We start from the raw sequence: 14169 nt of genomic DNA on the forward strand, positions 1-14169 counted from the left end.
CTTCTGGAGATGTTCCAACAGGTCTTTTGGAGTTCCCAATAGTCGTGTTTTGAATGATTTCCTCAGTCACTGAAAATATGGGATCATTCAAGGGAGCATAAAGCTTGAGGAAACAAAAAAAAAATTACAGGGGGATTTGATCCAGTGATATGGCAGATGGGGGGGGTCTACAATAATGAAATAATTCATAAGAATTTCTTGCATGGAAAGTCATTGCAACAAGTGTGCAGGGCCTTAGTCATGAATTGACATAAACACTAATTCTCTGAAGCCCAGTTTTCCTGCCAATTTTCTTTGAACTGCATTGCACAGTTGCTTTAGAACTATTTATTAGTATTTCTGGCTCACTGTTTAACTGTGTATAACAAATTTGTAATGAACAGTGTCCTGTGAGTGGAAAATATAATAAACATCTTTAATTTCATTAAGATTGTCATAGTTTTTTGAACCCTGCAGAAGTTATTTTCCCTTTTAAAGGACTTTTTTTTTTCCCTTTCTTTCTTTCTTTCTTTCTTTCTCTGGTGATGGAAATAAAGTGTGGGTCAACAGCAGTATATTTATGAAGATCCTGATGTGTGAAATCTCTCTCTCTCTCTCTCTCTCTCTCTCTCTCTCTCTCTCTGCAGATACATGTCCCATAAATAAATAAATTTTTATTTGTCCTATGCCAACATAAATAAGCATTACTTTGGTATTAGACATATTCCCTTCATGGCAATATATGCTGTGGGATTTACATATAATACAATATAAAGGAATATAAGTAGTTTTGATATTTTTTACCGTATTCTTCGTTAGTTATGTTCTACACAATCTACATTGCATTCTATAAAGATATTAAATGGGCTTAGTAGCATTCATTAACTTATTTTTTAAATTTAACTAGTGATTTTTTGTAAGTTACGACTCACTGCTCATACTGATGTTGACGCCAATATTGTTGAACTAGCCACCATTGTTGTAGTATACTAGATTGATACGAAATAGTGTAACATATATCGCTAACTGATAGCGTAAGGTATAACAGAAAACTAGATAGCGTAATACATAGCACTGTATTAGGAATCTGTTAGCTTAGTTTAGTATTATCAATTTTTTTTTTTTTTTTTTTTGTTAGTTGTTTGCACATCGGCTTCTGTGGCCATAATGCACCTTCCAAAGTTTTTGCATTTTACTCTGATCCAAGCCCGAGGCGGGATTCAAACCCGCGACCTTTGGGTTGCCAGGTAGGCACTTTACCCACCTGGCTAGTCCGGTTGGCAGTATTATCAATTAATCAATAAAATTTATTAATCTTATTAAATTTCATTGTTAATTAAATTGTATTTAAACAGAAATCATGACCAAGACTAGAGCTGCGAAACAACAAGCACAGATTAATGGGGGATGCTGTGGTTCGGAGGAGAAATGAAGGGGGCCATTCACCAATGCATCACAGTCTCAAAAAATGTGCAAAATGTTTGTAGACCTTTCTGGAACAGGACATGATCTAGCCTAGGAGGAGGATGTCTTTGTGTGTGCTAGGTGCCTAGAGTGCCAAGAAATTAAGTGCCAACTCAGCATTCTGATGGGCATCTATGAGAGTTTGAGGTGTAGTGTAGATGATTCCCTTGAAGAAATTAATATGGGGGTGCAATCAAGCTCTCATTTGCCCGACCCAATGCCAGAGCTCACTACTGTGCATCAGGCAACACAGCGGCAATCTCCGAGGCAGAATGTGCTGGTCCAACAGAAACTAGTTAATTTTTGTGGCTCTATTGTCAGGGAGACAGGGAATATATTATGCAAAAGTATAGATGGAAAAGGACCAGGGTATGTCTTCTAGGGGCAAATGTTGATGACATTGTAGAGCTGATATCTTTTAAGGGCACAAATGGTGCTATTGTTGTACATGTTGGCACTAATGACATTAAGAGTAAGAGACCTGAAGGCACCTCCATAGCCAGGTGGGCAGGAGCAGCAGTGCGTAGCACACACTTCTTGATTAGACTGGGGTTTGAGCCCATGACCACCAAATACGGAGGATGCGGAAAGGTCAGGAAATGACCACCACATACCCCTGGAGCAATATGGCCTTAGTTGCCAGTGCTCCTAAAAACCAAATAACAACAACAAGAGATCTGCAAATTTACTTAACAAGTGCAGGTCAATGTTGAAAAAAAGTGGTTAGTTAGGATTAAATTTGAAAGTGTCTACAATCCTGCCCAGATATCATAGGAGTTAGTATATGATAAGAACCTTTTCAGTTGATTCAGCCCTGGAGAGATTGTGCAAGGCTCATCGGGTAAAATTTTTTTCAATGTGGTCTATGCTTGTTAACAGGAAAGACTGCTTCTACAGGGATGGGGTACAATAAATAGAAAGGTGCATGAATATTTGATGATGCTATCGAGGCAGTGTTTGGTGGGTCGGAAAACTGCTAGCTTGGGGAGATTCACAGACTAAAAGATTACCAGTGGCCTCAGGCAGAGGCAAAAGTAATTCTTGCACTGCTTCTACTAAAATGAGGAGCAATCTGGAAAGCAAGGTGCTGGAGGTTTCCAGGACTGCTGGGAGTCATCGTGGAACAAGTAAATGCGTGGGCTAACTATGAGTAGGAACAGGTGCATGTATACTTGCATGAACACCAATGCTAGAAGTATAGTTAATAAATTGGATGATTTGAAGTGCTGGTCAAGAAATCAAGACATTGTTGGGATATCAGAGATGTGGTGTCACACAGATATAAGCAGTGCAGAATTGGAATTTGGGGAGTACCATGTGTACAGAAAGGATAGATAGAACAGGAAGGGGGAGGAGTTATGCTGTTAGTTAAGAAACACACAAAAACTAACAAATGAAGTGCATCTGATTGACAGTGGTGGACAATGTAACGTTGAGTCAGTGTGGTGTTACCTAAGCACTGGGAATGTGAAACTAACAGTAGCTGTGTGCTATAGGCCTAATGGCTCTGACAAGTATAATGAACTATTGTGCAGAGAAATAAGAGTGGGCCACTAAACCAGAATGTCTTAAAATCATGGATTTTAACTTTCCAGATATTGACTGAAACTTGTGGCAAAGGCGTAACGAGAGGAACTAATATCCTTGATCTGATTATCAGCAGTGATTATTCATGCATTAAGAATTTGAAGATAAAGGAACCACTAGGTGACAGTGATCACAGTGTCCTGATGTGGGATTTACTTAAAGTTGTAACTACCATCGTGGGTAAAGGGAAGGGTTTTTGCTTGCGTAAAGGTGACTACAGTGGTCTCAGACAGTTTTTAAATTCTATACAGTGGGATCAACTGATGATGTTACCAACTGTGAATTCTAAATGAGAGGCCTTCAGAGATTTAATCTTGGAGGCTATTAGGCTTTTTATATCAACTAAGAAATACTGTTCAAGGTTTAGACTTGAATGGATGTCAAATGAATTAATGAGACTTGTAGCAGAGAATAAAAATGCATGGGATGTATATATTATCAGGCATCACAGAAGCCTATGGCAGATATAAGCTGGTCTGTAATCAAGTCACAAAGAAGGTTAGGCAGGAAAGGTACATTACGAGAAAATTTTGGCAAAGGATCCAAAGAAAAACAGCAAAAAGTTCTATATTTATGTAAACTCTAGAAGGAAAAGGATGAATCAGATTAGGCCAATTAACATAGATTGTTCGGCTATTGATGATCCTGCTCAGGATCATCAATAGCCATACAAACTAAACGAGTATTTGGCATTTATATTCAACATGGGGAGTTATTCAAGGAGGGGAATGACCGAAGTTTATCAAACTCTAACAGGAAACTAAGTGATTTTGTAATAACCGAAAGCAAAGTGGACTGGAAATTATTAAGGTTACATGTAAATAAGACACCTCGAGTGGATGGGATCTATCCAGTTATATTAAAGGAGGCAGCAGAGGAAGTAAGCGAACCCTTAGCCATGATTATGGGAGCTTCCTTGGACTCAGGACATCCCCATGGACTGGAGGTGTGTAAATGTATCCCCAATTCACAAAGTGACTCAAGTAACTGTAGACCTGTCAGTTTAACTTCTGTTAAGGGAAAAATAATGGAGTCACTGGTTTAAGAAGCATTGCAGTATCATCTAGAGAAGAGTACAGTAATAGTTAACACAAAACATGGGTTTGTTAAAGGGAGGTCTTGTCTGACCAATGTGATTGTATGCTATTATGTTGGTCACAGAGGAACTCGCTGCAAAAATAATTTTGATATCATATACAGTCAGTCCTCGTACAAAGGGTACTAGGAAAGTTTTGCAATATGACGCAACAATGAATCACAGGAAGCTGCTTGTTGCTGCATGTTGAGACATGTTCATACGTGCATAGTAGCCACCGCGCCAAGTCGATGGGCTCAGTTATTCATTAGTAGTGAGAGTGTAAAGTGCTTGCGATGGCATCGTGGTCACGAAATGAGATAAGGACAGTTTTGCGGTATAATTTCGTGCGTGGTTTAACCATAGACCAGTGCTTAGAAGAAATGACTCTTGCACTAGATGATGATTGTCCACATCGTACAACGATATTCAGGTGGTATAGAGAATTCCAAAGGGGAAATTTCACTCTGGGGGATTCTGAGAGGCCGGGAAGGCCACGAACGTCAGTTACGGAGGAAAACGTTACTGCTGTGAGGAAAATTCTTGACGAAAACAGGCGAGTGACCTACCAACAGATAGAGGATACTTTGGGCCTAAATGCACCAGCAATTCGTTCGATTCTGCAAGATCATTTGCACGTGAAGAAACTTTGTTCTCTCTGGGTGCCGCATCAACTGACTGAACAGCAGATGACACGACGTGTGACTTGGTGCCGGGAGATGTTAAAAAAGTTTGATAAGGGACAATCTCGGTATGTGAACAACATCGTGACAGGTGACGAGACTTGGCTGTACTATTACGATCTGCCGACCAAGGCTCAAAACAAAGTTTGGGTCTTTGATGATGACGACACCCCCCGTAATTGTCAGAAAATCCCGATCTGTAAAGAAGAAAATGATAGCTGTATTTTTCAAATCGAGTGGAATTGTGGAATGTGTCGTTTTGGACACGCAGAAGACAGTCACAGCTAAGTGGTATACTGAACAATGCCTGCCTAAAGTCATTGGATCTATGAAGAACCTGCGGCGAAAGTCAAGAATGGACACCTGGTACCTCCATCACGAAAATGCTGCAGCTCACCGCGCCAAAGCCTGCACCGAATATTTGACCACGACAGGACTGAAACTTCTCGAGCACCCTCCCTACAGTCCAGACCTTGCTCCCTGCGACTTTGCACTGTTCCCGCATGTGAAAATGAAGCTAAAAGGGAGGCGGTTTTCCAGTGATGAGGACCTTCTACGGGCTTGGGACAACGAGTGTGCTTTACTCCCTAGTGAAACTTGGCAGAACCGGTTTAAAGATTGGTTTCGGAGGATGGAGAGGTGTATTGAATGTAGAGGAAATTACTTTGAAAAAATTAAATAAACTAAGCTGTATTGCAAAACTTTCCTAGTACCCTTTGTATAGCACGATAGTTGTGTTCCTAGAAACTCTCGTGCAATGCAAAATCGTGCAATATAAACAACAGGCCCTATGGGAAAAACAGGGTTAAGTGCCAGCCACGCAAGATTGAACACACATTTGTAACCAAAACATTACCAAACACAATAAATAATCGTAATAAAATGCGTAAGTATTTTATTACGACTATTACGTAATAAAATAATGCTTTTGCTTCTATCGTAAGCAAACTTGTTTTTTGTTTGATTTTTCTATCCAAACAGATGACAGCCGTTCCATCTCTTCCAATTCTTTGTCTTAATCTAATGGATTTTAATTACACTTTGAGTTGTTCCTGCCGTGAAAGTTGTTTTTATTTTCTCTGCATTCTTTGTAATTCTCGGTGTTGCCTCATTTAGGTCTGTAGCACGTGCAATATCACATGGTCTTTCATTTCGCTCAAAGCGTTTCACAATTTCATATTTTTTCTCTATCGACAGAGGTGGACTGGCCATAAGCCTTACCAGGGAAACTCCCGTGGGCCGGAGGCCGGTGTGATTTTGGCCATAAACCGTAGTATTAGGCCACTATAAATTTTCCCGGGTAAGAATTTTTGACCCAGTCCGCCTCTGTTTATCGATATTGCTTTTCTTTTTCTCTCTGAATCTGCAGTGTCTTCACCAGGACGCTTCCTTTTCACACCTTTTAAGTATTTTACTCATTTTTAGAGAATAAAGCACAATTACAAAAGGAGGAGGCCCGCTTGATACACATAAACAAAGCTGCGCGCGTGTAGCAACTGAATAAACAACACCGTAAAGGCAGAGATTAACACTTCACATTTTACTAAAGCACATTTCCAGGGGTTACTACCATAAAACAATAAAAACAATTTCCAGTTGCATTTCTGCTAGTGGAATCCGTTATAAACTGGTAGTAAACTCGATCTAATTGCATTTGCGATTATACCGATAGCTGGAATTGTTGGTTTTTCCGTTATTATGGTGAAATGTGTTTCCCCTTCACTGATATAAAAAAACAAATACATTTTCAGAATCTCCTCTTCATTCCTATCGTGTTGCGTTCAGTTGGGTGATTCCGCGTTCGACTGCCATTTCTTGTAAACACAAAGGCGAATCGTGCATAAGCGAATTCGGTTCGTGTTATATAAGATATCGTTCCCCTATTTATAAATCGTGTATGATCGAATTTGTGTTGTGTAAACACGTGTTATACGAGGACTGACTGTACTTGGATTTCAGGAAAGCTTTTGATATTGTTGCACATGGAAGGATGCTGTACAAATTAAATCAGTAATGCACTAAGGGCAAATTACTACAATGGAAAAGGGAAGGGATGGTTGAGTGTGAGATGACAGAGAGTGATAATCAGTGGATACATGCTCTTCATGGACTAACGTTATTAGTGGAATTCCCATAGGTTTCGGTGCATTATTGTTTTGTGTATTCGTCAGTGATATTGATGAAGGTACATCAATCTTGAAGTCCAAGTTTGCAGTTGGTACGAAGGTTGGCAGGATTGTTAATGACAGTAAAGACAGTATGCTATTGCGACAAGATCCAGATAATTTGGGCAAATGGGCTGAGAAGTGACAACTGAAGTTTAAAATTGACAAATGCAAATTACTGCAAATGGGTAGCAGTAACCCAAGAGAAACGTACCAACTGTGTGGTACTACACTAAGGGAAGTGGAGAATGAAAAAGACCTGGGGGTAATTGTGCAGTCAGATATGAAGTACGCTGAGCAGTGCAGATTGGCTGCCAGAGCAGCTCATGGAGTCTTGTCAGTGATATATAGGAATTTAGTTAGCAGGTATAAGGAGGTGATTATATCATTGTACAAGGCAATGGTCAGGCTACACCTTGAGTACTGTATACAGGTCTGGAGGCCTCATTCTAGGAAGTTTGTAGAGTTGCTAGTACAACTACGAAGAAGGGAAACAAGATTGGTGAGGGGAACATAGGGGTGCTCTTGACAAGAAAGGCTTATGTTCTGCAATTGCAGCAACTGGAGACTAGGCACCTGTGCAGTCATCTGATTTATAAGGCCTTGAATGGGTTGAGCAAGCTCAATGCTGATGAGATTCTTCCTCTTGCTGGAACAGACTTCCATCTCTTGTTGTGGAAGTTGATAGCTTAACTGATTTTTAAGGCTGAGCTAGACAGATGTTTGGAGTGAATGGATGTGTGAAATGGGAGTTTTTTTTTTGACTGATACTGCATGGGCTTGCTTTCTTGCATTGTATGCCTGAACTAATGCCAATATAACAACACCACCACTGCATACACTATAGACAAGCATTGAGTGAACCTGGGCGAACCACATCGCAGTTTGTTTCCTGTACTTCGGATCTTCTATTGGCCTTTCAAGGTCAATTCCAATTTGAGACTAGCTGTCGATTGATTCCAATGCCTTGGCTTGTATGAACCTATTGGCCATTTTCAGCCTGTTAGCTTTCATTTTCAGGGATTTGATGCCTCTGAAGCCAGATGGCAGGATGTGTCACTGATAAAGCTGCCAGAAACATGGTGATGATATCAGTCCAGTCGTCATCTTGATTGTAGTTATCAGTCGCTTCCAAGCAATAAGTGCCAAGCGATAGTAATAAGCGATTTTCTTACTGTGATTATAGAATGCTCTCCAAAGTGATATTGTTTTGTTTCTTTTATAGTGTGCTTATTGTTTTGTTTACTTAAAGTGCTTCTGCACTTAGAGGTCAAAAGTAAGAACCAAGAAAGAAAATGCACCTTTTTCTTAGTCTTTATATTTATTGCTAACCAACTCTACAATTTAAACAACTGCTTGGTCACTGGTGGCACCGCTCCTGCCCCCACGTGGTGGGGCCTGTAACCTGGGGAATAAACCAACCCTTGGGGCTAAAAGGAGCTGAGATGGAAACAAATCAATTTCCACGTTTAGAGCCAAAGAGCTCTCAATGAAATCACGACACTGACCATGACTTCTGTCTCTCAAATGAAATGAAAAAAGACACTGGCAGAGAGGAATTACCAGCATTCCTGATAATACATTATCTGTCAACACAACATGTGGGCAAGTTCCCCCCCCCCCCCTTCATTGTTCAGAGATGACTCGAACATGCTGCAGATTCACCAAAAATGGTGAAACTCCCCTAATCGGGAGATTTATTAATAGAGACCACCAATCTTCGACACTGAACTATTATTACTTCTGACAACCTTGAGTGGAATCCCAGTTCAAATCACACCACATACCACTCTCAATTCTTCAAAGGGAAAGTTCAAGGGCTGAAGATGAAATAGTCCAGGAACTTAAAAATCAAAAAGGCACTCGGGCAAAAAGGATCATGATCCGAAAAGATGCAGTTTAGTGCCTACCTGGAGTATAATTTTAATAACTTTCAGTTCTCCAAACCTACCAGCTTCAGGGCCCCGGGTACCAAGTGTTCCGTGACCAAGCGATTTCTTTGCGTATCTCAAAGCGTTATCTCTAAAGAGCCTTCAAGTGAGAGATTATATTTTGTTTCAACAACCGTTTTCTTTATTTATTAATTAGTGTAGCTCTTTTGCACTAGAAGAAGTAGGCAAAGGCCCAGAAAGGAAAGTTACCTTTCTGTTTTTTATTTCTAATAGTACTAACTAACTAACTTAGCCGCTTGGTCACCTTGTGGCACTGCTCCTGCCTCCCCGTGGCGGAGCCGGAAATCTGGGTGGTAAAACCAACCCCCAGGGCCAAAAGGAGCAAAACATGGACTGTGACAATTTTCCACCGATTAGGACTGCAAATCCAAATACATTGGATTTGAACATACCCGATAATGACTTATCCAATCCAAAGAGACTGAGGACGGATGCTCCCCGAATGGAAAACCCAAGTTTTCTGATTCTGCATTCGCTAACTAACCAATCCTTGGGTAGTTTATCACCATTCCTCATTCAAAAATGTCTTGAGAGCGTAGCTGGCTCCCCTAAAATGGTACGACGACTGAAATCTGGCGACCTGCTTGTTGAGACCACCAACTCAAAACACTCTGAGTCTCTACTCAGACTCACCTCATTTGGTGGAGTCCCAGTTAAGGTGTCCCCCACATGCCACACTTAATTCATCCAAAGGTGTTATTTCTGAATGGGACCTAATGAATGTATCAGAATAAGAAATTGTTCAGGAACTGCAGGATCAGAAAGTCACACAGGCAAAACGAATTATGATGAAAAAAGATGGCGAACTCCTTCCAACTCGCAGCATAATTTTGACATTCAGCTCACCTAATATACCTTCATCCGTAAAAGCAGGGTATTTGCATTGTCGCATTCGCCCATATATCCCGAACCCAATAAGATGTTACAAGTGTCAGAAATTCGGACACTCACAAACAGTCTGTCGAGGCGACCCCGTATGTCCTAACTGTGGTTCAAAAGATCATTCCCAGGCTGACTGTAAAGCCCAGGCTCCACTCTGCCCCAATTGTAAAGGTAACCATCCAGCCTTTTCTAAAAATTGTGAACAATGGAAATATGAGAAAAAAATCCAGAAATATAAAATAGAAAAGAAAGTTTCATTCCCAGAAGCAAGAAAGCAAATACAACTAATCACACCTAGACGCACGTATGCTGAAGCCGCTAAAAAGTTTCATTCAGTATCAGTGCAGACTGATACATCAATACCTCCAAATACCTCTATTTCAGAATGGGCTCGTTCCCTGCTCAGTTCTGTACCTCAACCTTCAAAGCAACAGATTTCTACTAGAGCTAACAATACACCAGTCACGATACCACCTTCTGCCGATGCAGATCCCGTAAGATCCGTCCAAGCAGATAACGCAGATTCTAATCGAAAACAGACATTTGACTCCTCCCTTATGGATACTAATGAAATTTCCAATCAAGATGATACCGAAACCATTCTGGAGATCCATCCAGAGGATGAAATAGACCAAAGACCAGTTTTCTCAAAAAGAGATAGGATTAAAATTGACCGTGCCAAACAGACTTCCAAAAAGCAGTCAGATTCAGTTCCTTCATCTAAATTGAAACAATGAACAACGTTATCCAATGGAATTGTAGAGGCTTAAGGAGCAACATTGATGACATATACGACATAATTAAGCAGCATAAACCAGTGGGCATCTGCCTACAGGAGACATATCTGACTCCTCAGGTATCTCCTTTGATAAAAAACTATACTCTTTTCAGACAAGATAGACCTATTGCAAATAATGCTCGTGGTGGAGTAGCCATACTCATAGATTCGCGAGTCCCATGCAGACGTATTTCTTTACAAACCTCTATAGAAGCCGTTGCTACCCGAATAGCAATTGGCATCACTCTGACTCTTGTTTCGATCTATCTACCACCCAATCATCCGTGTACTATTCACGAACTTGAAAATCTTATAATGCAGTTGCCAACCCCTTTCTGTTTATTGGGCGACTTCAATGGACACCATCCATTGTGGGGTTCTCCCAATGCAGATGGACGAGGGCAACTCATTGAAATGCTCATTGACAGACAAAACTTAACCATCCTAAATACTGGTTCACCCACTTACATCCATCTCCCAACAGGAACAGTGTCTGCAATAGATCTATCAATATGCTCTCCGATCCTCTTTCCTAATATTGAGTGGACAGCTCTAGATGATCCACTAAACAGTGACCACTACCCATTAATCTGTAAGATCCAAACATCACACTCTTCAACTGCAAAAAACCAAATAAAATGGAAATTTACCAAGGCAGATTGGGCCAAGTATACCTCTCATGTTTCATTTGATAAACAGATCATTGAATCCTTCCCAATTGACACAGCCACTGATCATATCACCAAAGAAATTCTAGCAGCTGCATCTATTGCCATCCCACAATCACAATCAGACACCTACAGACCCATAAATTATTGGTGGAACGATGAATGTAAGAATGCCAAAAAAGAAAAAAACCGAGCGTGGAATATATTTTGCAAATACCCTACTACCAACAACCTTATAAATTATAAGAAACTAAGAGCCAAAGCCCGACACATCAGAAAGGAAGCTAAAAAAAACTCTTGGATCCGATTTGCGACTTTAGTAAATAAAAATACTGATGTAAGAATAATATGGAAAAAAATAAGACAGCTAAATGGCAAATTTCCTCCATTATCCTCGCCAATATTCAACTGGAATGGACAGGAGCTCTCTACTCCTGCAGAAATTGCGAATACTCTAGGGACAGTATTCTCCCAGTTGTCTGCCTCGAACTCGTATGATCCGTCATTTCAGAAGATCAAAGCCTCAGCCGAAAAATCAAAACTTAACTTCAAAACTGCTGCTTCTCTACCATACAATCAGACACTTACTATGACTGAACTTCAAAAAGCTATATATTCCTCAAAGAACAGTGCTGCTGGTCCAGACGGAGTATATTACATAATGCTTCAACACTTAGACAATAAATCACTATCCTTGCTGCTGACCTTTTACAACCGTATATTCATTGAACATTCATACCCCACTCGCTGGCATCACTCCTATGTACTGGCAATTCCCAAACCAGGGAAAGATCATTCTATCCCTCACAATTATAGACCCATCTCTCTTACCAGTTGCTTGAGTAAAACATTAGAAAAAATTATACACCACCGATTAACATGGTATCTGGATTCAAAACATCTAATCTCTGATAACCAGTTTGGCTTCAGAAAAAATCGCTCATCCCTAGATCTTATGGTTAAAGCTGAAACAAATATCAGGAATGCATTCATTCGAAATGAACATCTTGTCATGGTCTGCCTTGACATAGAGAAGGCCTTTGACACCACCTGGCATTTTGGTATCTTAAAAGATCTTCATTCCTTTGACCTGAGAGGTCACTTACCATGCTACATACAAAACTTCCTTCAGTATAGATCTTTTCAAGTTCGCTATAGAGAAGTCTTCTCACAAATCTATATACAAGAGCAAGGAGTACCACAGGGCTCAGTTCTCAGTGCTACTTTATTTGCATTGAGAATAAATCATATTACCAAATGTATTCCCAACACTGTGAATTCATATCTCTATGCTGATGATCTGACTGTTTCCTGCAGTTCGCCGAATATGAACTTCATTGAAAGGCAACTACAAATCTCACTAAACAATATTGAACTATGGATGACACAGAATGGTTACAGACTATCTCATCAAAAATCTAGTGCCATTCACTTTTGTAACAAACGAGGGATGCATCCTGACCCAGAGCTACACCTAACAAATCATCCTATCCCAGTTATGAGTAGCATTCGCCTCCTCGGTCTAATTTTTGATAGGAATCTTAATTTTTTAGAACATATCAAATATCTCCGGACAACCTGCCAGAAAAAAATGAACATTCTCAGAGTTCTTTCTTCTACAACATGGGGTGCTGACCGTTACACCTTACTTCACCTGTATAGAACTCTAATTAGATCTCGTCTTGATTATGGAGCCCCGGTGTATGACTGCTAGGGAGAGTGTGCTAGTACGGCTTGCTCCTGTACAACATTAGCATTAGCATTAGTAGAGGCATTTGATGCAAGAAAGCAAGCTTATGCAGCATCAGCCAAAAAAAAAAAAAAAAAAAGTAACATAAATAAATAAAAATAACCACTTCCACTTCACCCCTCTGTTCGTTCGAAATACCTGTCCAGCTGAGCCTTAAACTTATTTAGGCTATCAACTTCCACGACAAGGGATGGAAGTCTGTTCCACCCACCAACCACCCGCTGGCTAAAGGCAAATTTCCGCACATCTATCCTACATCTGTCTTTCCTCAATTTGAATTTATGCCCTCTCAGGTGATTTTTCTGAGCTACAGGAAGAATCCCATCAGCATTGAGCATGCTCAAACCATTCAAGGCTTTGTACACCTCTATCAGATCACCCCGCTGGTGCCTAGTTTCCAGACACTGTAATTTGCAAAACTTAAGCCTTTCTTCGTAAGAGAACCCCTTTGTCCCATTCACCAATCTAGTTGCCCTTCTCTGTACTCGTTCCAGCAGCTCTACATCCTTCCTGAAATGAGGCCTCCAGGCCTGTATACAGTACTCTAGGTGTGGCCTGACCATTGCCTTATACAAGGGAATAATCACCTCCTTATCCCTGCTAGAAAAATTTCTATATATCATTGACAATACACCATGAGCTACTCTTGCAGCTCGTCTGCACTGCTCAGAGAACTTCATATCTGCCTGCACCACCACCCCCAGGTCCCTTTCATTCTCTACCACTGTCAGTGTAGTACCACAGAGTTGATACGTTGCTCTGGGGTTGCTGTTTCCCATATGTAGTACTTTACATTTGTCAATGTTAAACTTCATTTGCCACCTCGAAGCCCATCTGCTCAACCTTTCCAAATCCTGTTGCAGCAGCATAGTGTCAGTAGTGTCCTTGACAACCCTGCCAACCTTTGTATCGTCTGCAAACTTGGACATTAAGCCTGATATACCATCATCAATATCATTTATAAATACAGAAAACAATAAAGGCCCCAATACTGAACCCTGAGGGACTCCACTAATAACATTAGTCCACGATGAGCAGTGTCCATTGATTACCACTCTCTGTCTTCTCCCCCTCAACCACCCCTTTATCCATAGCAGCAACTTGCCTCCAATGCCACACTGCTCCAATTTGTGCAGCAGTCTTCCATGTGCAACAGTATCAAAAGCCTTTCTAAGATCCAAGTATA

General features: G+C 40.6%; 1 protein-coding gene across 2 annotated transcripts in view; it reads left to right on the forward strand.

The window, feature by feature from the left end:
• aux (cyclin-G-associated kinase) overlaps positions 1 to 14169 on the forward strand; it is a 703221-nt gene that overhangs the window by 586955 nt on the left and 102097 nt on the right. The window lies entirely within an intron of this gene.

Source organism: Mastigoproctus giganteus, chromosome 13 (genome assembly GCF_048544385.1).
Source record: "Mastigoproctus giganteus isolate SK-2022 chromosome 13, ASM4854438v1, whole genome shotgun sequence".
In the NCBI taxonomy this organism is placed as follows: Eukaryota; Metazoa; Arthropoda; class Arachnida; order Uropygi; family Thelyphonidae; genus Mastigoproctus; species Mastigoproctus giganteus.